At 35.8% G+C, this 25,172-nt stretch overlaps 1 pseudogene; it reads right to left on the bottom strand.

Moving 5' to 3' along the window:
- Positions 1-830: 830 nt before the first annotated feature.
- The window catches only part of LOC130834462 (39S ribosomal protein L9, mitochondrial-like), a 34,992-nt pseudogene continuing 10,650 nt past the window's right edge, over positions 831-25,172 (bottom strand).

Below are 25,172 nucleotides of genomic sequence, written 5' to 3'. Positions count from 1 at the left end.
CAATACCTTATTATATGGACAAACTAGAAAGTGACAATAATTGGTAGAGTTTTTATTGTTTCTAGGATGTTGACGACAAGGATGGTGATTTTTAAGTGAGTCACCGTACCAGACCCTGAGCTAAGATCACTGCAAGCCATGGTGAATAAGACAGTAACGGTGACTCAGAACCTCATATTCTAATGTTTCTATTACACAGAAGTTTTCCATAATTTTGAAAAACACTATGGTGTAAACTAACTAAGATTGAATTGTCTTTATCTGGTCTAAAGATTTTACTTTCTCTTTATGGAGAAGAATAATATCCTTTGCCTTGAAATCAATGTTTAGATAAGTAAGCCTGGAGTATATCCAAAGGGAAGGTTTATTTTTCATCAATCATCAAGTATATCATATCTTCAAGACTCTGTTTAAAAATCATCATCTTTTTGTTTAAAGAACACAACCTCCTTATTTTTTTCTTGAGAGACAAATATTCATTTTGGATGATGAGAATGAGCTAGCTCTACCATCTACTCTAGTGAATTTCAGTGGAGGAAGAGGTTAAATAGGATCTAGACTCTTCTTGTCTATTAACATTCAGCTTATCATATCTACAACCTGGTCCTTCTGGAGCAGGATTGCCCCAGCAAGGCCAGATGTGACAACTGCTGAAGATGAAGATGGCAAATATGGACAATTCCACACGTACATGTGATCTAGTCTGCTGTCCCCATACGCTCTCTAAAATTCCATATTTGGTCAGAGATGGAAGTGATACCATGGTGCTGGCCCATCTTTGCTCCACTGCTCCTCTGATTCTGTTTCACTATTATGGAGGGAGACTAGGTTCATATTATCTGGGAGCTGGTAGGGGCCATTCCCTTGGCAGCTTGTTGGGCTAACCACTACTTATATCTTTTGATCTTGGGCCTCTCAAAGTTCACCACAGACATAGGTATCCTCACAGCGTCAAGCCCATTTGCCATGTGAAATAAATTCATATTTTATGGCAAGACAAAATTCTTCTCTGCCCTTTGGCCTCCTCCCCCCACCCCGCACACACACACACTGTGCATCTGTGTACGTGCATTAGGCATCGACCAAACATCCCCCATGGTCAGGAATACCTGCTCCATCATAAAGAGCAACATTTTCCTAGCACCAATAAGACAACTCCTTAAAAGATAACATTCCTTCTTGGTCTTGTAAGAGGTGACATGACACATGACCCACCAAGGATGCCGCTTAGATCTGGATTACATAAACTGTTAATAACGCATCATTTGATGTACAGCACTCTGTCTCAAAAAACTTATATAGCTGTGCCTTGATTTGTAACTGACAGAATAGTTCTCAGAACTCTCTGAGGTGCTCTTCCCAGGTCATAACCCTCAAATTTGGCACGAATAAAATTTTCCAATTTTTTCTTAGATGGACTGATTAACTTTTCCTCCACAACCGTCACCTCACACCAGTACTTCCCCTCTGTGTGATGGGCTCTTCTGGTAACATGTGGTTGCATGCGGGGCAACCACAACATCAAGATTTCTGAGGAAATGTTGGGCAACTATTTCAGGGGTTAGCGCCTCTTTGACATTGTTCTTCATCCCCACCTCCAGGTGACATCTTTTCAGAAATTTCACTGTTGCCTCACCTCCTCTTCAAACAGCTTCCAGGAGCCGCATACACAGCCAGTCCTTGAGGAAGCAGTCCTTCACAGCCCACAGATTCTTTTCACTGAGACCAGGTCACCCAGCACTCCAAGTTCCTCCACCGACTGCGCGACGATGAGCTCCGGGTTGTCTCTGGGCAGGTGTTTCGTGTCCGCCACCAGCGGATGGACGTGTTGCCAGTGCAGGCGCGGGCTTCCGGCCCTCTTGGGCTACCAGCACTTTCCACCGGGGCAACACAATGACCCGTCTGCATTGTGAGAGAGGCTGACGTTGGCTCCAAGCCTGGGGTGCCCCCTTCAAGCATCCTCCCAGGAGCTCCGTATCTCCTAGTCTCAGCCGCCTCAGCCCCGCCCCCGCTGCGGAGCTCCGCCCAGGGCCGCGCAGGCGCAGCTGTGGTGTTCTGCTCCCTCGGGAGGGAGAGAGCTCGGAGGAGTTCCATACAGTCTCTGAACTATAACTGAGGCAGAAGGGCCGTCAGAATCTTCAGCTAGGAAGGTGAGGAGGTCAACATCCCCAGATTAAAGTAAATTTCAATAGACAATAAGGAGAGATTGCAAAAGAGAGCCAGGGGTAACCTAAGATTTCCAGGAATTTACTTGCCAGTTTAACTTTGCTCAAAAATATTTCATCTATAATTGCTTAGTTTATACCTGTTGACTGGGAAAAAAAACAAAAACCAAAAACAGAACAAAAAAACCCCGCAACCTAAACGTTGAGAGTTATATTTTATTCGAGGGCCATTTTTAGGACTTCAAGCCTTGGAGACAGCATCTCAACTCTGAGACCCTGCTCCGAGGAGGAAGGGGGGAGGCCAGGATACACAGGAGTTTTTGCAACAGAACCAGGTAGTTGGAACATCAAAAGACTGCTATTAATAAAAGTAAACCAGGTATCTCAAGTTAAGGAATTTAGTGCTTTTTTATATATGGGAAGATGCAGGAGTCTGGGCTCATCAAATCATTCTTCTGATATGCACCTCAGCTATCTGGGGCCAGTATCCTGTGTCTTCTCATTCTCAGACAACTGCACCATCAGGGGAGACTGCGGTCTGATGATTGCTAGGTGGGGGGGGGGGGGGCATTCCTTGTTTCCTTCCTGAGTTCCCTCAGGGCTCACCATCAGGGCAGCTGTAATGTGATGGCTGATGGCTGTGACATCCTTTGTTTACTGATACGGCAGGCAATAATTTAGTTCTCATACCTCATACATATTTGAGGAATTCTCTATAATCGTGATACTAACATTTGTTGAACATTGATTATCTCCCAAACACTGTATTAAACAATTTACATTATATTTCATTCTTACAACACACACTATTGGTCGAATTACCATTACAAAGAAAACAATTCCCTTGAGCTATGTTAAACAGAAAGGAATTTATTATAGATTATTAAATCTTGCACACAATCCTGGGTGGGGGTCAAGGAAAGAGAGATCTCTGATTGAGATTTTAAGAACCCTTTTCAAAGTTATGCAGCAGGACCAAGGTTCTAAGGGAACTATTGTCTTTTTGTTCAGTGGGTGTATCAACACTACACTGATGTAGTTGGGAAACTGCTGTGATGAGGAAGCCATCGTTACTTTGGATAGGAAAAACTTTAGTAAGCAAAAGGCTCTCTAAACTATTGACTTCTGTATACACAAACAAACACATTCTTTCATGTTTACAAGATACCTGTTAGCATAAGGCCACTAAAGAAGAACCTCTCCTCTGTAGAGAGGGATAGTGTACTCATTACCTGTTATTTCCTAAAAACTGGGAATATATGTTTCTTGAGCATATTCTCTGGTTTGAGTTTTGCTGTGAGCTCCATAGTAAACAAAGCTTCCTTTGAGTTTGAAATCAAGTCTAAAATGGAGCAAAATATGAGTAGCCCAATGGCATTTGTTAATAAATTACATAGGTAACAAATGCTGACTTCATTTTCCCATCAAAGCAAGTTAAGCATCCATGGTAATTGATCTTCATACTTAAAATCTAAAAGAAACCTCTTATAATAATAAATTCGTTGATTCCTTTAATAGTTAACTGTGGTTGTTCAGAGACAGATTTTTTTTTTGAGAATGTATTTCTCTGTCATGTGTTTGTATATTACAGATAACTTAAACCATCAATGTTATTTCACTCATACACATGAAACAGTACAACTTGATATCTTTTATTATTTACTATAAAAATATCCTGGGCCATCTAATGAGTTGTAGACAAAGTTATGTGTTCAACAAGCGAGCCTGCTAAAAATATCTTATGCAAACCTGCTCCTGATATTGTTTGTCACTTCATATTCACCAAATTTCTTTAAGTTTTCAGACACTGTACCAGACTACACATCCTTGGCAAACAACATGATGGAGTACATATTACAAGGCTAACTTAAGTGACAGCACTTCTAATATGTACAAGGATTTGAGAGAGAAACAGAGCTGCCACATTGATTAATAACGTATTTTCAAATTAATATTCTTTAGCAGACATCGTTAGAAATTTACTAAAGATTTTTAGATGGGGAAACAGAGCAGAATGTTTTATATTACATAGTGTGCCTGATTTCTTTTGAAAACCGCCACTAAGTATATCTCGTTTATAAATCTCTCTAGTCTGCCTTCCAGCCTCTGTGTCTTTGTTCACTCCTTTCCTTCAAAGCTTGCTCTTCTCTGTGTGAGTATCCCTTTCCTAGATCGTTATAATGAGGATGCAGATTTAGTTTGTGATCTTCTGTGTTCTGCTGTAATTAACTCTCTGTAGTAGGTTTCAGGATGCCAGGGGTCTTCTTTTATAGCAACATTATTTTGCTTGTTAAAATTGTGAGAAAGTTCCAAAGGTTTAAGGTTGGTACTTAAAAATAATGAGTTGTATAATACACAGATTTAAAAATCTATTCATTTACGTTGCATAAGAAAAACTGAAATAAGTAAACTGGATACACTCCTGCCTCACATCATACACAAAAGTCAATTATAGATTGACTGCATAATTTATAAGAAAATATCAAGCAGTATCTTTGTGACTTTGGAATAGATAGGATTTCTTAGACATAACTAATGATGAGTGGAAATAATAATTACACTGCATTAAAAATAACTTCTGCCTTCACAAGACACTATACATAGGATGAGAAAGCAACCTACAGAAGGAAGATGATTTCACAGTACATGTATCCAAATAAAGGACTTTTATCCAAAATAGAGAACGCATACAAACTAATAGTAAAAAAGACATTAATCCAGTGGAAATGTGGGCAAAAGCTTTCGGCAGACACTTAACAGAAGAGATCCAAATAACCAATAGCAGTAAACATATGAAAAAGTGCTAAATACGTTGGTCGTCAGACATTCTATAATTCTGTTTTTTATAGAGTAGCAAAAGAGGCAAAGTACTGTGTTGTGTTAGGGTTTCAGGTTCATGGTTATCTTTTGTTCTGTGATACCTGAAAGGGGATCAAGAGGGATTCTGGAGTGCTATAGTAATTCCATTTCTCGATCTGAGTGCTGGTTATTCAGGTGTGCTTAATTTGTGAGCAAGTGTATGATTATGACAGGTGCAATTTTCTGTATGAAGTTTAAATTATAGCCAAAAGTTAAAGAAACTGGAAAGGACACAACTATTCAATAGACACACACAAATAAGAAGGCTCATCTCAGAAAGTTGGAGAAGTTTGTTGTGGGGATAAACTGCATCTTATGCACAAACAGGTAGTAGTCAAAAAAATTAAAAAATGCCCATGACAGAGCCAAATCACTTGTGCACAAAATACCATAGAATGTAGAGGTGCAGATTCAGTTGTTACCATGTTACTCTAAATTAGAAACACCCCTCATTGAATAGAGGGATATTTTCTTTCATATTAAAAGAGTGATGCACACCACTGCTCCCAACTCGGTAACATTCACTCTTAGTTGTCATTTTTGATTTTTTAAATGACTGAAAATGTAAAGAATGGGAGGGTTGTTCCTGGTGGAGTTATATGACTGACAAGCTGCCTTCTATGTATTTTCCACTAGGTAGTCATATTCAGTTCTCTTGTTAATTTAGGTTCTGTGTTGTAGGTATTGATATGATATACTCTGGAACCTGTGTTCCGGAGTACATTTTCTGATTTCCTAAATTAAATTGCATTTGGCTCTACTATCACATTTACCAGAGTGGATAGATGTCCAACTAATGTGGACCCTTCCTCTTTTCCTGCTGCTCTTCTTTTGATAAAAGCAGTAAGTTGTGTGTATACTCAGATCAGTAGAAAAACATTTATACTTAACAGAATTTTTTCTATTGCTCTAAGAGTACATACATCTTAATTACTAAATCCAGCATGCACTTTGATTTTGTTTTCTAACTTGATATTTTGGTGACATTTAAAATATATTTTCACCAGATGCTTACTTCTTTTAATTATATTCTGAAAAATTATTCTTTTCTGATTTTCTTAGGTCTTTATAACTTCTCCATCTCATTTTAAAAAATATTTCCCCACCTCCACTTTTTAAAAATAATTAATTAGTTAATTAATTAACTTATTTTTGGTCGCATTGGGTCTTCATTGCTTCACACGTGCTTTCTCTAGTTGCGGAAAGCAGGGGCTATTTGTTGCGGTGCGTGGCCTTCTCATTGAGGTGGCTTCTTTTGTTGCAGAGCGTGGGCTCTAGACACTCAGGCTTCAGAGGTTGCGGCATGTGGGCTCAGTAGTTGTGGTGCCCGGGCTTAGTTGCTCCACAGCATGCAGGATCTTCCTGGACCAGGGCTCAAACCCATGTCCCCTGCATTGGCAGGCAGATTTATAACCACTGCACCACCAGGGAAGTTTCATCTCATTTTTTTTTAATCCTGTCTTATTCAGTATTGGGTTTTCCCAGTGTTCCTTCCTGGATCTTCTCCTTATCTTACTCTACCTTCTCTGTCTGAAAGGTATCTATTCACCTTCATGTTTTTAACTAATAACTGTATTTTTGTATCTTCAGGCCTGATAATTTATCTTAGTTTCTAATCCAATATTAACTACTTCCTGGTGATCATGGTTACCTACAGTAACTTACTGTTCTATAGGCACTTTAGTCAAGATGAATAAAATCAATTTCATTGTTATACCAAAAGTTTTCCTCATTCTGAAATGCCTGTATAAAAGTAACTTTTTCTTTCTTTCTTTTTTTAAATCTTTGGCTGCATTGGGTTTTCACTGTAGTGTGGGGCCTTCTCATTGCGGTGCCATCTCTTGTTGCAGAGCACAGGTTCTAGGTGCGCGGGCCTCAGTAGTTGCAGCACGCAGGCTCAGTAGTTGTGGCTAACTGGCTTAGTTGCTCCACGGCACGTGAGATCTTCCTGGACCAGGCTTGAACCTGTGTCCCCTGCATTGGCAGGCAGATTCTTAACCACTGCGCCACCTTAACTTTTTCTTGTAATTTATCACTAGAACAGATTCTATACCCAAATCTCTTTAATATGTCTATCCTCTTCCATCCCAATCAATTTAACTTGATTGAAGCTTCCTTCACTTCTTCACATAACTCACTGGGATAATTTTTTCTTTACTGGTTACCAAATCTCATCTCTTTACCATTTAATATACCAGGCATCAAACTTATCTTTCAAAAGTACATTACCATCACATTATTTGCTTTACTTAATTTAGTCAGAGGTTCCCCATGTTATAGCAGGTGAAATATAAACTCCCTCCAATGTGAAAACACTCCTTTCTGCCTCATCTTGTACTACTTCCCACCAGATACTGTGCTCTACTAAGGGAGAATTGTGTGCCTTCCTGTCTTCTTGTCTTACCCCATATTCATTTCTCTTGCCAGGAATACTTTTCCTCCAAACACACTTTGAAAATTTCTCCTCTGTCTCCTGTATTCAGGCAATTATTACTTGATTTGTGTTCTCTCTGATAGAATGAAGTGTACAAAAGGTGCAAGTTGTACAAAAGGACGAATTCCCTGCCCTCATCGAGATGGCGTTCCACCCAGAATTGGAGACAGGCAATAAACAAGTGAAGAAGTAAATAAGTAAGAAAATCACATGTTAAAATACATGCTGGGAAATAAAAAAGGTTTAGGCACTCAAACGTAACTAGTTGTGGAAGGAATTTTAAAGAATAAGTCTTATGTTTGAGCGTAGAACTTTAGCTGCGGCTTTGTACCAGGCAGCAATGGCATTTAAATATAGTTTTTCTCATTTGAGAATTCTAGAAGTAGGCTGTGGCTACAGTGGTTTAGCTATTCAATTATGAAACCATGACTTAGTTATCCTTTGCTTCTTAGCTTTCTCCTTTAAGCTTGTTGCCTCATGGTCACCAGATGGCTGCTGTGTCTCCATTCATCCCACCTCTGTTCAAAGCAGAAAAAGGTAAGGAATAGTTACATTGTTGTTTGTTTTTTGGGGAAGCAATGCATTTCCCAGAAAAGCGTACAACAAATTTTTGCTTACATTGTATTGCCAACAAGTGGGAAATATGTATGCACTAATAGTAAAGGAGTTCAAGAAACTGTAAACTGTTACTGTTATATTTAGCTTGAAATAAACATGATCTCTTCCTCTATATAAAATTTTAAGCGAAAAAGACAGGAAATAGGCATACTGAGTAGGCAACTATTAGTGATTGCCATAGACCTTAAGGTTGAGAAATAGTTGGTCATGTCAAGCATCCCAGGCAGAGGGAACCTCCAGTGGGAGGAGTATTTTGTGCATCTGTATCTGGGGATGGTAGGTTACTGTGGCCTGATAGGAGTGAGAAAGATGAGATATAGCAGATGATAGATTCAGAGATACAAAGTCTAGATTATAACATCTATCTCCTGCATGGAATCCTCAATTATTCAAGCTGAAGACCTACTTTTTATGCATCTCTTTATTCTAAGCACCTTGCAGAGTTCTAGGCTAATAGTAAGCTTCTTTTTCTTTTAATGAGTGAATTTAGGGTAACACTTTGTATAAATATATCAAAGAGCTCTGTGATTTCCTCTTTTATAAATACCTTAAACTGTATTCACAGGAACATATGTTAATAGGTCAAAATCTTATGACTGGTAGTCTTCATTTTTAGCATAGATTTCTCCAAGGTTAATCATATTATTTGAAAATACAAAGGTCTATTTTTAATTGACAATTGCCTCAATTTCATAATTTCTCCTTACATATGTTGTTTAGTTTTGTTTTTTTGGCAAAAGAAGTCATATGAAAAATATATTGGTATGTTGGTCTCAATCATCAAAATAATTTCATAAATTCTGTTTATTTTTAACTGTGGAGCTGTGATCATATTTGATATTTCACAGCTGTGAAAAATTCACAAATAACTGTTCAATAGTATTTGATTAAGAAATTATAGATTCTTATTTTTTAAATTGAGCACTGAAATTTGAGTAAATGGTCTATTTAACCAAATGTTACATTGAGTATATGATACATTAGCCCTATTTTAGGTGGTGTGCAATTTTTATCATATGACCTGAAAAGAAATGATTGACCCTATTATTTTCAAAAGCAATGTACTAAATTGCAACAAGTGTTACACCTCACATCAAGTAGGGCATATTGTTTCTTTGTAATTGTTCTTTTGAATTCTTTTTAAATATAAAGCACAAGGTCCAGCGAGGAAAATATTAACAATAATTTTTCTTATAGTCATAATAAAAAGCTATTTGTGGAAAAGTTGATAATATGCTACAGTTGATTTATATTCAGTAACATACTATGTGTTATAACATTCAGAAAGATTTTTGTGATTTATTTATTTTTACAAGATCTACAAAACCGCTCAATGGTTTCTATTTTCTATTTCACTTCATTAAGACCAAAATATGTTTAAAAACATATATATACACACACACACACACATATATATATATATATATATATATATATATATATATATGGAGTCTTGGGTTTAATTTTTTTGCATCTAACACTAATAAAAAATGTCTGGTAATTTTTTATGTCATTAATAAATGCTTATAAAACATGGAGTTATTTTCAAGGTTCTCATGTACCTTATACTGAATTATTTTGAAAGTCTAATTTTTGTTTCTTGCTTTTTCCATCTGGTCTTCTTACATTATCATTCTATGATCTGTTTCCAAAATAATGCTGGAAAATGGAGTGTTGATTTCTTCTTTACTAAAATATATTTTCATTATTTTTGAAGTAATGAAAACATTTCTATTTTTGTTGAGTTAGCTGACAACACCTTTTTCCATTATTTTATTTTTAGCTGGCTAAGTTTAAACTTGAATGTGTGCCTTTTCAAATTCAAAGTGAAATAATCAGACCATTTTACTTCCATTTGCCATCAGCTGGAAGATTAGTTACTTCAACTAAAGGACAATATAATCAATAAGGGCTAAATTTATGCCCAAGATGAACATCCTTGAAGATATCTTTTTGCTTCTTGGAAGCATAGTAAAGTCCACCATAAATTTGGCCAGGAAAAAGACCCTTGATTCCTTTTAAGCATCTATCACTCTCCTAGAGGCCATTTTTATGGAAGGGAAGTAAAATAATAAATCACAAACCATTAGTCATGTAAGGTCAATCATATCTTCCTAAAATATTCTATTCTACCACTTAAGATCTAGATAGTTTTTATACACATCCCAGCAGACTATTTTTGCCATTTTCATACTATTAGGATCACCAAAAAATTGTATAATAAAACTTGGAATTATCAGGATAATTTAGATTTATATTATTTTCCTGGATTAAAAAAGTAATTCAGAAGACTTATACCTCCTTTTGTTACTCAACTATACTTTCAATATGTATATGCTCCCAGAGTATATGTCACAGTAACGAACAAATATTAAATAATTATTCTAATACTTATAATACTTCCGGGTTCAGAAGCAATTGAAGATGAAAAGCAAGATTTTACTGTGCTTACCATACTCATTCTGGAAACATGAAACTGCATCAAAAATTGAAATTTGGAGGAAATCTAAAAATGACATAGTATTACTCTCATAACTGGAAGCAAAATCTGTTTAGTCTCCATAAAAAGCTATAGTCAGGTAATCTGCAAACAAAATCAAGCATATTTATTTTTCTGACTATAAAATCTCCAAAATCCTTCCGTAAGGCATTATTTTCCTCAATTAAACATTGCCATTCCCTTCGGTACCATAATGTGTATCTTTATAACTTCTCCCTACCCCTTCCCACTTCAAACAAATTCAAATATGTATTTCTGTTTGTTAGTTACAAGCTTGTTCTATTCTTCAAAAATAGAATACAGCATTTCCCAGTGAATTATCCTTTTGGTCTTAACTTCTTAACTCCCAATGGTGTGTTCCAGAGGAGACGTTCCATGTAAGAGTCCTTCATTCATAAAAGTAAGGACAGCTTGGAGAACTACATTAAATCATCTCTTCTATAGACTGAAGATCTCTATTCTCTCTAATCTTCTGTTGCTGTGTCAAATTTTCAATTATTTTAACTATCGTTAAAATCTTCTCCAAAGATCTTCCTCTTGAATTACATTGTTCAAAAGTCTACATACTCTCCTAGCAAAATCCTGACCATTGCTCATGATGGCAGAAGAATTGCTGGATTCTTTGCCTTCATCTTGCATCACTGTATCAAAATGTATTTAAATGTTATGCTTTTTAACTTACAATTGTGTCATCTGGCATTATTGATTCTCTTCTCAAAAAAGTCTCCTCTCTTGGTTTTCATGACACTGATCCCATTACTTCCATATGTGTATCTCTGTCTATGACCACTCGGTTTCATATATTTACTTTCTCTTCTGTTTGTATACTTTCTTTTCTTGGGTTCTGCCTCTGGTGTTAGGCTGTCTTTACTCTTGCTGGCTTTTCATAGTCACATTCATATCTAAAACTATTATCTGTATAACTATGTTTATGGGTTAAATTTCAGACTTTACCCAGATCTGCCCATCCTACTTGACATTCCCATGTGGATGTCCCAATCTCTCTTCTGTCTTTCCCTCAGCACATCCGGGTGAATGGTGTTATCTGTCCCCAAATGTCAAAGTCTGAAACTTGGAACCACCTTTTTAACCAAAGTATTACTGCCTTAGTTCAGGGAGTTCACTTAGATTATTCAAATAGCTTCCTTATGTTTTTCTCTGTCTCTGATTTTTTACTGTCTTCCCTTATCCTTACTGCTGACTTTCACAGTTTATCTCTGAGTATTGCCACGATATTTTCTATAATATGCCAATTAAATAGTACACTGTTTCTTTTGCCTGGACTATCCTTTCTCACTCTCTGTTACTACTTTCCTGTAAAATATAACAAACCAGGAAGTCTCTAGAACATCCCACCTCATGTTTCCATTAAACTTTGTACGATCGCCACTTTATTGAATGTAAAGTGCAGTGGTGTGATTTCTGTATTATAATTAGATAGACACTAGCACTGGACCATTAGGCAGAGGCATTATCCTCCCATGGAATCCCTTGAATGCCTAGTAAAGTGCATGGGGCAGGGTAAAGACAATAAATATTTGTCAAAAGTCAATGAATGAATGAATGAACATAAAAAAGAACACAGGCAGGGCCTATCATGATAAATAGCTATCAAAGATGTATCATGTTTAGTATTAGGAACTTAAATTTTCTTCGTCATTCCAGAGACTTTCACATTGTATGTAAGAATTAAGGCCATTGCAATTTATATGAAATACTTCAATTTAAGTGTCTATTGAAGGATTTCTCTTTTCAGTATGTGAAATGCTCAGATTTCCTATTTATGTCATTGTTCTTCCGCATATGCAATAAGCTTGCTTGGAAGACATTTAGTAAACAATGAACTAATTAGAAGACTACATAAAGACTAAAAAGTAAAAGTAAGGGAAGTAGATTCTTCATTTGTTTACTCAGCCAATATTCATTGAATGTATACAAGCGGTCCAGCACTGTTAGGGTGTAGATGCACAGCAGAGGTAATATACCCTCCAACTTTCCCTGCAGCTACATATTGGTCTATTGAGCTTCGTACTCAGAATTTTCACTCAGATGTTTAATATGCAGCTCAAATTTAATATGTCCAAAACAAAGGTCTTGAAATTTTCTTCCGAACCCCTATTGCTATCTAAGTCTTTCTCATCTCAGTTAATGAAACCATTTGTCCACACAGTTTCCCAGGTTAAATACCTGCAAGTCAATCCTTATTCATTTTTCTTTATATCTCAAATCCAATAAAACAATCTATCAGCTCTATGTTCAAAGTATATTCTTTTGGTTGACTTCTTTGCCACCCTAATTTACTCCTAGACTTCTACATTAATCTACTAACTTGTCTTCTACTTCCATTGTTGTTCACTAAATGTCACTCTCATACAGAGACTAGAAGCCTTTTAGAAATTTGAACCTTATCACTACCTTCCAAACCTCCTTTTTTCTAGCTCCACTTAAAACTTCCATTGGTTTCTCCTTGCATCCAAATTAAAATCAGTTTGTTAAGTAGTATGAAGGGGCTACATAATATAGCCCTTGTTTACCTCCTATCTGACTGCATTTTCTAACACTCTCCTCTCATTCACAGGGCACCAACTCCAGTGGCCTTTAAAACATCAAGCTTTCCCTTGCTGCCCCCTCTGCTCTTTCCATGAGCCTTCCATGACTGGCTTCTTTTAGTCAACCAAGACTTAGTTAAAAATTCACCTCTGGAGGCCTTTTTTTTTTTTTTTTTTCTTTTTAAGCTCTTTACTGGAATATAATTGCTTTACACTCTTGTACCAGTTTTTGAGGTACACCAAAGTGAATCAGCTGTATTTATACATATATCCCCGTACACACGCCCTCCTGCAACTCTCTCCCACCCTCCCTGTCCGGGCCCTCTAAGGCATCACCCATCATCGAGTTGATCTCCCTTTGTTACACAGCAACTTCCCACTAGCTATCTATTTTACAGTTTGTAGTGTATATATGTCTATGCTACTCTCTCACTTTGTCCCAGCTTCCCTTTTGCCCCCACCCCCCAAACCCCATGTCCTCCAGTCCATTCTCTGCATCTGCATCATTATTCTTGCCCAGTCACTGGGTTCATCAGTACCATTGTTTTTAGATTCCATATATATGAGTTAACATACAGTATTTGTTTTTCTCTTTCTGGCTTACTTTGCTCTGTATGACAGTCTCTAGGTCTATCCACCTCATTACATATAGCTCCATCTCATTCCTTTTTATGGCTGAGTAATATTCCATTGTATATATGTGCCACATCTTCTTTATCTATTCATCTGTTGATGGGTGTTTAGGTTGCTTTCATGTCCTGGCTATTGTAAATAGTGCTGCAGTGAACATTATGGTACATGTTTCTTTTCGGATTATGGTTTTCTCTGGGTATATGCCCAGGAGTGGGATTACTGGATCATGTGGTAGTTCCGTTTTTAGTTTTTTAAGGAACCTCCAAACTGTTTTCCATAGTGACTGTACCAACTTACATTCCCACCAACAGTGCAGGAGAGTTCCCTTTTCTCCACACCCTCTCCAACATTCTTTACTTCATTAAAAGTCTGACATACTACTCACAAGTTCCTTTCTAGACTATTTCTTTAAAAATTTTTTTTCATAACCCATCACAGTCAGAACTCATTCATTTTGTTTACCTGCTTGGTTTCTGTATCCAAACAACAGTATAGATAAGCACTATGTGAGCAGAAATTCTCAGTCTTATTCATGCTCTGTTTTCAGTATGCAGAAGAACGCTCTCTTATGAAATTTAAATTCTGGAAAAGATTTCCCTAAATCCTAGAGAAGACACTTTGACGTTCATACTCTAAAATATACGGTATCCTTTTGATAGTCTTGATTTCCAGATCTGGAGTGTCTCTCCTTACTGAAAGTGCTCAGCTCATGCTGACAATAATTTTGCTTGAGAACCACTGTTACATGCAAATAAATACACAAATATAAATGATGTATCTAACCAAATTCAATTCTATATAGGCAACTGAACTAATTTTACAGTGAGGCATAATTGTTGTTTCTTTTGAAAAGTGAATTTAAACTCTGTCATTTAATTCAATATTTGATTTATAGCACTCTTCAAATGTATTTTATGTGATTCTTTTAAATTTCAGAAAAATTAATGACAATAGGGAAAAATGAATTTCTATCTGAGAGTTTATAGATCACTTCTGAGTATGTAAAAATATTTAATAGTTTGTCTTTTTTAAGATTTGGCCCCAAAGGTGACAATTAATTCACTTCTTTTAAAGGAATTAATTGTGCTGATAATGAACATTTAACTTTGTTATTTATTTATTTGTTTGTTTTATTTGCTTAGCATGTTTTTCCACACCTTTTCGTCTGAAAAACACCACTGCATCTCCTTTAGAGAAATTTTGTCCCATTGCCTGTGGTTCTGGTGGGATTATCATTCATTGGACCTAGACCCAGGACGTAGGCTTTCAGTCCAAAGGTAGGAAAATTGTCCGATTGCTCAGAATTTTCTGAACTGTTAGTGGGTAATATTTTTCTTTTCTTTTTGGATTTCATCTCATAAGGATGTTAAGACTGGAGCTGCTGAAAGTCCACCCTTCCAGAAAATTGAAGCAGCCTATTTGCAGAAGAAAAAAAATTAAACTAAGAGAAGAAGAAAACCAAAGACAAGCAAAAGTAAGCAAATGAGAGAAAAAGAAATTTGATATTATTTATTTGAGTTTTAGAGTCCAGGTGAGGTAAATAATCTTTTCATAATGATTAATTTGTCATGATGTTCTACTATTTGCAGCCAAATGAATCCTGATTAATGCAGAGGTACTTAATAACTATCCTGCAAATGAATATTGAATAAATTAAATAAATCTATTTTAAAAACTACTTCTGGGAAATTCTTACTTCTCCCACTGTACTGAAGTTGAGTATTCAAGAAATATTATATGACGGAGATAGTGGAAGATGATTCCAAGTTCCAATTCAATTCGTGAATTGGAAAGAAAAGGCTGTCTAATGTCTTTCATGATAGGTCATTACTTGTGCCTTTACTTTTGAAAAGTGGGTATAAACTCTGTCATTTAACTCAATATTTGCTTTACAGCACTCTTCAAATGTATTTTATGTAAATTTTTAAAATTTCAGAATAATTAATGGCAGTAGTGAGGAAGGAATTATTATTTGAGAGTTTACAGATTGCTTCTGAGTACGTAAAAATATTTAATAGATTGTTAAGATTTGGACCCAAAGCTGACAATTAGTTCACTTCTTCTAAAAGAATTGATGGTGCTGATAATGGGCACTTATTTTGTTTGGCAACTTTAGGTTAGTACTGAAAACGAAGTTTTCTGTGTCCTATTCCTGAGTCCTGAAAGAGATTAGAAGCTCTTCTAAAACAACTTGTACATAAGGAGATATTAATGGGTGCCATTTAGCCTATCACTGCTACATGAACTGCATTACAGGTGGTAGTAACTTGCATAAGTAAATGTGCCCTCTGAAGTATCTATATTTTTACTATTCAGTGATCTAAGTTTCCAAATGAACAGACTGCTTTATGAAGCTAATGTACATTTGTATCTTGGGTTTTCTAATATAACATGGTGTTAAGATAATTTCATTTTGAAAATCTATTTACTTAGAAAACACATCAGTGGGAGAATAAATTTTCAGATACTGCTTCACTAATACTGCAAGGAAAAATGCATTTCCTTTATTGTATAATGTTTTATGTAATCAACAGTTTTACGTATTATACAACAGGGGGAAAAACTTATCTGTTAATACCTTGGTTGTTACCACTATCCAATTTATAGTGATTGGTGCAAATTGTTCATAGTTGCTATATACCAACAAAATGCTTTCTGCTTTGTTTTATCTTACATAGAGTTAGAGATTTTTTAAGCTCTTTCATTTGCAAACTGTCTGATTTTAATTTTCTTCAAGTCTGTTATCTCCTTTTAGGATGTAACTGACATTTTCTTACTTATGTATAGAAAATGTTTTCCATTTCTATAGTTTTGTCATTTCAAGAGTGTTATACAAACAGATTCATATAGTATGTAGCCTTTGGGGATTGGCTTTTTTTTTTAATAAATTTATTTATGTATTTATTTATTTATTTATTGGCTGTGTTGGGTCTTTGTTGCTGCACATTAGCTTTCTCTAGTTGTGGTGAGTGGGGCCTACTCTTCATTGTGGTGCGTAGGCTCCTCATTGCCGTGGCTTCTCTTGTTATGGAGACAGGCTCTAGGTGCCTGTGGGCTTCAGTAGTTGCAGCACATGGGCTCAATAGTCGTGGCTCATGGGCTCTAGAGTGCAGGCTCAATACTTGGGGCACATGAGCTTAGTTGCTCCATGGCATGTGGGATCTTCCTGGAGCAGGGATAGAACCTGTGTCCCCTGCATTGGCAGGAGAATTGTTAACCACTGCGCCACCAGGGAAGTCCTGTGGATTGGCTTTTTTCATCCAGAATCATTCTTTGGAGATTCGTCCATATTGTTGCATGTATCAATAGTTCATTTCTTGATTATTTCTGAGTGCTATTCTATGGTTTGGAAGTAACACAGTTTGGCCATTCACACATCGAAGAACACCTGGGTTGTTACTGTTTTCTGGCAATATGAATACAGTTGCTATAAACATTCATGTACAGATTTTTATGTGAACACAAATTTTATTTATTTTGGGGGCTAAAATTCCCAAGAATGTAATTTCTGGGCGATATGGTAGCTGCATTTTCAACTTTTGAGAGACTGCCAAACTCTTTTTCAGGATGTCTATACCATGTCATGTTACAAGCAACAAGGTATGAGTAATACCGGGTGGTGGTGCCCACGCTGGTATTTATTATTATCATATTTTAAAATTTTCAGCCACTCTGATAGGTATGTAGTGATACATCCTTGTGGTTTTAATTTCCATTTTCTTAATGCCTGATGATAGGGAATGCTTTTTCATGCACTCTTTGGCATCCATATATCCTCTTCAGTGAAATTCCTCCTCATGTCTTTTGCCCATTTTCTGATTGATTTTTTTTTGTTTGCTTGTTTTTAGTGTTGAGTTTTGAGAGTCCTTTGTATAGTCTAGATACATGTCTTTTGTCAGCTATGTGGTTTGAAAAGATTTTCTTCCAGTCTTTAATTCACTTTTTTTTCTACTTTCCTCGAGGTCAAATTTAGCAATTTTTGCTTTTATGGCTAGTGCTTTTTGTGTTAAGTTAAAAAACTCTTTGTGTATAGCCCTAAATCCTGAAGCTATGTCTAACACACTATATTAGTATATATGTGTATATACACATGTATATATGTATATATAAATCCTACTTTATGTATACATATACATATATATGGTCTTAGCAAATTCTATTTTTTGGCCAAGAGAACCAAAGGATATCTAGATTGCATTATTTTCACAAGAAATTACAAACTCCTTATGTGTATGTATCAGAAGTTGGTGAAACAGATCTAGTTGAAAAGGTTACCACTGGCACTGAAAGTTAGACCAGAAAAATAACACAATAAACAGAGATGAGTTTGTGATTGGCTTTAGGGACATAATGATGCTGAAGCTGTACAAGTATTATGAGGATGGCTACAACAAACACACATCTATCAATGTAAGTCAATCGACTACACTTTCCTACAGGAAAAAGGAGGGAGACAGATCCTTCTACTCACAAAGAAATATGGAATATTTAGATTTGTTTAATTAAATATAATACTGGACCCTTCCTGAGTAGTACATGTAATTTATCCCATTAGAAGAGATAGATGTACAAAATATAAGAAACATTTTAGAAAGATAAACAATGATAAAACTGGCAAGGTGGTACTGTAAAAATATTGACTCAAAGGTGACAGTGACGTGGATTGCAGGAAAGAACTTCAAGCATGCCTGAAGCTTATTTCTTCTCCTCCAGTTAAATTGCCTTCATTTCCGAGTCAGTGAAAGTATAAACACTCATAGAATGTGCTGGAGTTTAAGGGCTTAGGAAGGTTATCTAAGTGCAATGTACTGATCTATCCTCTGCTCTGTCTATATAGCTTCTTTTGTACAGAAAGTTTTAAAAAAGTCTTTGTATTAAGATAACTTCTAACCTTTCATTGTTTTTGTTGGTTTTCTATAATCAAGTGCTGTCATTCCTATGACAAAACTGCCTTCAAGAAAATAATACAGAATGACATTCTAAATGGTGACTGGCATGGCAAAGGGGGATGGTACTTTAAATTGGACTGTAAAAGGGAGTGTCATTGGAGCTAAAACCCAACACAATTCATTCAGTACACAAAAATCGAGTGGAAAATTCCAGGGAGATTAAAGCATACCGAGAAAAAATCTAGGGTTGGCAGAGAAGAAAGGAGATCAGTATGGATGAAGTGTAATGTAGAAAAGGGGGGAAGCAGGAGAGGAGGGGAGAGTGGGACCAGATCATGAAGCAAACTTTAAACCACAATAAGAATTTTGGGTTTTAATTTGCATGCAATGGTAAGACTTTGGATTTTATGTAGTGGAATGGTATAACTCAGGTGGCTGGGGAGAAAAAGTATTGTAGAGATGTTGTCGTAGGAATTGGAATGGACTCTCTCAAAACTGTTTTATCTGCTGTCTATTTGCCAGGGTTGGAAAGCTAAGTTTAATTTTTAAAGACTCTTTTTTAAGTAAGAGTATATTTCTGGATATAAAGAAGGTTCTGTTAATTAGACACTTTACGTGGAAGGAGGAAGTGATGTGGACACTGACTCCTGTGGCTCCTGGATTTGGCAGATCCAACAAAGTTGTGGGATTTTTGAAAAAAGCCCTAAGCCTGAGGTCCTCTGGGTTTCAAGAAAAAATAGCAGGAGAGAAAACCTCTTGAGCTGACCCCAAATCCCTGAATCTGAGCTTCAGTTTTCTGATATCAGAGATTTCCATGAGACAGTAATCATTTCAGACCTTGAAAAACATAGCTACCTTCATGATCTCAATGATAGTAGCTCTGGTCATGGGAAGGTTTTGTACCATTTTGTGAGTGAATATGACAGGCATAACCTGCTCCTTCTACCTTTCCAACAATATGTAACCAAATAGTTCATAATATTAAATTATTTCCTCCTTAAAATGATTACAGTAGTTGTTTTCTGAACTTACTTTTACCTGATTTGGGAGACAAGAGTGGAATCAACGACACCAGCATTAGGATTCTGCTACAGGAATCTAGGCTTGTGAGGATGGCTGGATCACAATATTAGTAGTGGAAATATTGGCAGATGATCGTATATGGGATGTATTTAGAAGGAGAGGTTTATCATTGTGGCCAGGGTGGGAGATGCTCTGTTTATGGGCTTCTAGTTGGTCATTTTCACATAATAGCTCTTACTCTACAGGTCAAGGAACCAATGAGAATGTTCAGTCAACTACTAAGTACACACATTCTTATTATATATTAAGAAACTAAGAAATGACCAATGCATGTGCATAATCATCAAGAACTGTGAAGAGTCTGATTTTGCCCTATTTTCAAGCTAAGAAGTTAGTCTGCCACAGTTTCAGGGTTGCTGACAGATTCTTGGGTCAGAGACAGAAAGTTGAAATTACTAACAGCAATAGCTGTTTGTATGAGATCCTCAAGCCCTAATTCCTACAGGCTAATATGAAGAGGGCCATCAAAAAACTGAGTTGCAGGGGAGGTCTGAGCTTAGGGTATGTGACTCATTTACAACAGGCAATGAGTATGCCTTCCCTTTGCTCCAGAGGGAGACATTATCCTTATCTTCCAGGGCTTCTCTCAGAAAAGAAATACCAACTCTATCTTCCAAAGTTGTTCACTATATAATATCATTGAAAAGATGATCAAGAACAATGGGCAGACAGTGCCAGTGTCTCATTCACGGGAGGGGCAGAAATGTGAGAAACCCATGATCTGATTTATCCCCTACCCAGGGGACTTCTATTAACATTTCTTGAAGTTATGGTGGTCTCTTCCGATATATTCTTTCAGCCTTTGAATGTTTGATAAGACTTTTGCCCTTTTGTTTTTTAAACTTACAACTCCCCATCTTCTAGTGTGCCTTATTTATGACAAAAAATATACTATCATTTTCATAGTTTTTCTGAGAAAAATGTAGCTTTCTTTTTTTGCCTTTTGGTTGATTTGAAGATTTGCTCTTTATAACCGTTTTTAAGCAACTTGATTTTGATGTGCCTTGGTGTAGGTTTCCTTGTGTTTCATCTTGGAGTGTGTTGAGTTCCTTGGATCTGTGGCTTTATAGTTTTATTCTAACTTGGAAAATTTTGGCCGTTATTTCTTCAAACATTTTTCTCTCCCACCTCTTTCTCCTCTCCATTGGGGAATGCAATTTTATGCATATTAGGCCAGTTGAAAATATCCTGCCCCTTAGTGATGATCTGTTCATTTGTTTCTTTTTTTTCCCTTTGTTTTTCATTTTTTGTAATTTCTACTGCCATGTCTTCAAAAGGCTAGTAAGAATAGGAACTACTCTCAGCCCTGTGTAATACATGGATAATGTTTCCATTAATCTTTGATCCCTGCCTTGGGTATTTTCCTCAAAGTCATGTGCTAAAGTGTACTCATCTGTAGACTTAAGAGCTTTTCTCTGCAGATCTAAAGGCTCCTCAGCCTGTCTTCTCTGATATTCTTTCTTCCTGTGGACTTTAGCCTTGTTGGTCTGTCTGGATTCCCAACTTCACCTCCTCTTCTCAGGAAGACTGCTGGGCTTCACCTGGATACCCTTCCTACCACAGCCTTCAAAATACAATTGCAAGGGCAATTGTAGAGTTCAGCTTGTTTCCCATCTCTCAGGAATTAATGTCTAACATCTTGAACACTGATCTTTCATATATTTTGTCAAGTTTTTAGCTGTTTCAGGTAAGAGAGTAGATTCATTGCTTGTTACCCCATCTTGGCTGGAGGACATGTCTCCTGGGATCATTCTGATCCCAACTGTTTTTGGTTAGGTTCCCATGAAGTGCAATGTGAGACAGGGACTTGGGTAAAAGTGACTGTTTGATGGACTACATATCTAGGGAAAAAGAATCAACTCTAAGGGAATAAATATAGCAGTGTAGATGCAGTAAAAGATTAAACAAAGTTGTAGCCTTAGATGAGGCTTAATCTTGGCCTGATCCACAGGGCTAGGGCTCTGGAGCATAAATCACATCTCAGTGTTTCCTACTGTTTACATAAATGGTCCAGACAATTTTGTGTCCTTTCCATCAGTCATAATCTGCAGTTGCCCCAAAGGGAGGGGAGCACATCCTTCCAGTCACCAGACACGAAAGATTTTTTAGAGAAGTGGGAAAGAATAGAAGGGGCTATTGATTGTTAAACTCATAGCAAAACTCATAGCAACAGAGAATAAATGTGCCACCAAAGCAGAAAATTTGGACAGGAAATCATGTCATCTAATATATACACACTAGTGTATATATGTGTGTGTGTGTGTGTGTGTGTGTGTATGATGTAGTTGATGCAATACTAGACTTTATACAGTTATTTCCATTTACAGAAAGCTGAATATAATCATAATGGAAGCTCATTTGGATCAGATATCATACATGACTCATTTTCCTGTAAAGAAAGAAGCTAATTAACCCAGCATTCACATTAGTTATTGCCTTTTGTTTGTTGCTATTGAGGGAGGACAGTTCTGAAAACATTCACTTTCTTAACCTCTGTGGGGAATACAAAGATATTTATTTTATCATAATCCTTTGAACTGTTTGAATACTTTATATACAAAAGTACATCTTTACTCTCTTGGATTGCAATTCAGGGTGTGGCAAGTGTCAGGAGAAATGAATGGACTCTGACTTTTCCACAAATGTGTCCCAAGATATGAGGAGAGTAGAACCCATTTAACTTTCAATAGAGACACAGGGGTACACTTAGCAAGAATGAGAATTCAAAATTAAGGAATTTTGTAAGTAAACATTACAGGATTTCATTTAGATAGTTAAAAAGCAATAATAGCAATCCCAAAGTCAAAAACTATTGCATCAATTTCCCTCAATGAATTGGAAGTCTGAGCGCTTAAAATATTCTAAAAGCATAGATTTGGCATGTAAAATTTCATTTAAAACAATCTTGTTAGATAGCTAGTGTAGCTGTAATTGTAAATGATATTCTGAGTATACTATCTTATTTAAGTTTTTCTCATAGTAATGTATCTAAGTTGTGCTTTGGAATGAATGAACTTTTGTGTTTTGAAAGCCTGTATAGGTAAGTGACTTTAAATAACTTTCATTTGTTTTTCTCTTATTCCTACAACTTCAATCACAACTCTGAGTTCTCTCGTCAATTCAACATGAACTTTTGTATATCCAATTTAGGGAATGCTAAAGCTTACAGCATATTTTTAGGAAAAGTAAGAGATGTGAAATATACTTGTGAAAATCAGCCATTATCTCTTATTGTTACTTTCAGACTGTTTCACATAATGCTCTAATTTAGGGTCTTTCAAAAAAAAACTTCATAAGAAATGCAATTTACATTGCAACCTAGTACCTGTAAATACATAGAGACACATAAATAAACATAATCAAAACACAAGTTTCATAATGCATTTCTTGGCTCCACTACATGTGATGTATACACCTGGTATTTATTGGTGCCTTTTCTGTTTTATAACCTTTTATGCTTAGGAAAAACTAGATAATATATGTCAGATCCAAAGTTTGAAAAACATGAACTTAATAAATGCCAAACATGAGAACAGTGTTAAGCAAGATGGGTTTTTAAATTGAGGCTGCACTTTTATTATTATCAACTATAATTGTTCATCCAAAGGGGGGACAAATTGCTATTTCTTTGGAAGAAAGATCTTTCTTCATAAAGCATATCATTGCCCTTCTGAGTAGAATGACATGTGGGTCCTTAATTAATGAGTGGGTAATGACTAACTCCAATAAGTATTAGTGGACTTTAGTGAGATTCATTTTTCAACACTAAACAGAGATTCAACAAAAGCTATTTCTTTTCCTCTTCAGCATATCAACAACAAAATAGCTTTTGGATCAATTTGCAGAATATAGCAGCAAATTCTGTGTCGTTACTTTCAAATCCTATCCTTGTCTGCAAATAGGAGCCCTTTTTACCTATTAGAGATACCTTACTCAACCTATTATACTTTTAATGCCTTTTGATCACATTAAAATACCCAACTGTACCTCCAAGGACAAAAATTGGCATTAGTTTATATTTAACATTAAGGATAGGCTCCCAAATGAGTTAGAAAAAATAGTTTTGAAAATGTTTAAATTGGTTTTAATATTAAAATAACTACATTATCTTTCAAAGGGTTTATGAGCCACCATATTGGTTTAAATACCACATGCTGATATACATCATAATCACTATGCATAAACACACATCATAACAAACGCTTCGTTTGATTTATGACTTTTTCTTTGCCTTCTTTCCCTAGCAACTAGATCTGTGCCTGGCATGTACTATATACTCAATAAATTGTTTTCATTAATTGAACATCACCACAATAGTCTTATATAATCATATTTTCATAAATTATGACATACATTAAATGTTATATTGACCAAGAGGAAATAGCCTTGCAAGAAAGTAAAAACTTCAAGAAAGAAACAGTGCTATTTTAATGAGTTATTGATGAATTACTCCAGGATAGCAGAAAAGCATTTATATACTGTAGCTAGTTTAAAGACAGGTGACCTTTTAAGAGATTAGTTAACCTTTCAGAAATTTTGGAGAGTTACTGTTTTGAAAGATAAAGGTCAGAGTAGAACTCAGAATGCAGTTATTGTCTTCTCTGTTTGTTGCTATGCCTCTTAATTTCCAATAAATTAATTCAAAGTGTAGACTCTGTTCAGAAGTAGATCTAATTTTAAGATGAAATAATGGTATTGGTTCAAATATATTTCAGGTATTAGAAATGAATACTCAAAACATGAAAATTCAAAATCCTAACTTATTTGTTAATTTCACCTTTAATCTCATTTTGTGCTAAAAGTAACTAAGACAGAATGGATTTGATTTTTTTTTTTTAAAGCACAATGCTCTGGTTATTATTTCTTTTTAAGAAAAATTCTTTTAATCTTTTGTTTCTCCCCAAAAATCTTTTTTTTTTCTGGACTTAGTTATCGTAATTCTTTTCCTATAAGCCCCTACAGTCATAAGCCCAATGTTTACATATTTCTTAAGATGTGTTAACACCAAAAGGAAAACTGGCTGGAGTGTTTAGAAAACAGTAGTATAAAATAGCGCTTCTGTGCCAAGCTTTCAAATACTTGAAATACTTCAGGAAATAACGTAAAAATATTTTAACATTTATAGATTTTGGTCAGGTTGTGATAAGCAAAGGATCATTAACTTGACTTACATGCTCTTTCTTCTTTGTAGTTTCCTATATACATATTTTAAAATGCATACAATTTGCTTCTTGACCTATTCATTTCAAAAGAAACCACCCTCTAGTTTGGAAATGAAGAATATGTGTTTTTCTGCTAGATTTGATGATATTTACAAAGAGTTCAAGCCAATTTTATATTACCTGAACATATAACATAGTTTCTGATGTTTTATTCATACTCAACTGTGAAACAAATATAGATAATACAGTGCCCAGACTTAAGAAAGCATAAAAAAAATCA

The sequence above is a fragment of the Hippopotamus amphibius genome, chromosome 13 (genome assembly GCF_030028045.1).
Source record: "Hippopotamus amphibius kiboko isolate mHipAmp2 chromosome 13, mHipAmp2.hap2, whole genome shotgun sequence".
Lineage (NCBI taxonomy): Eukaryota > Metazoa > Chordata > Mammalia > Artiodactyla > Hippopotamidae > Hippopotamus > Hippopotamus amphibius.
The sequence above is the reverse complement of the archived record's forward strand: the minus strand, read 5'-3'. Positions and strand labels throughout refer to the sequence as shown.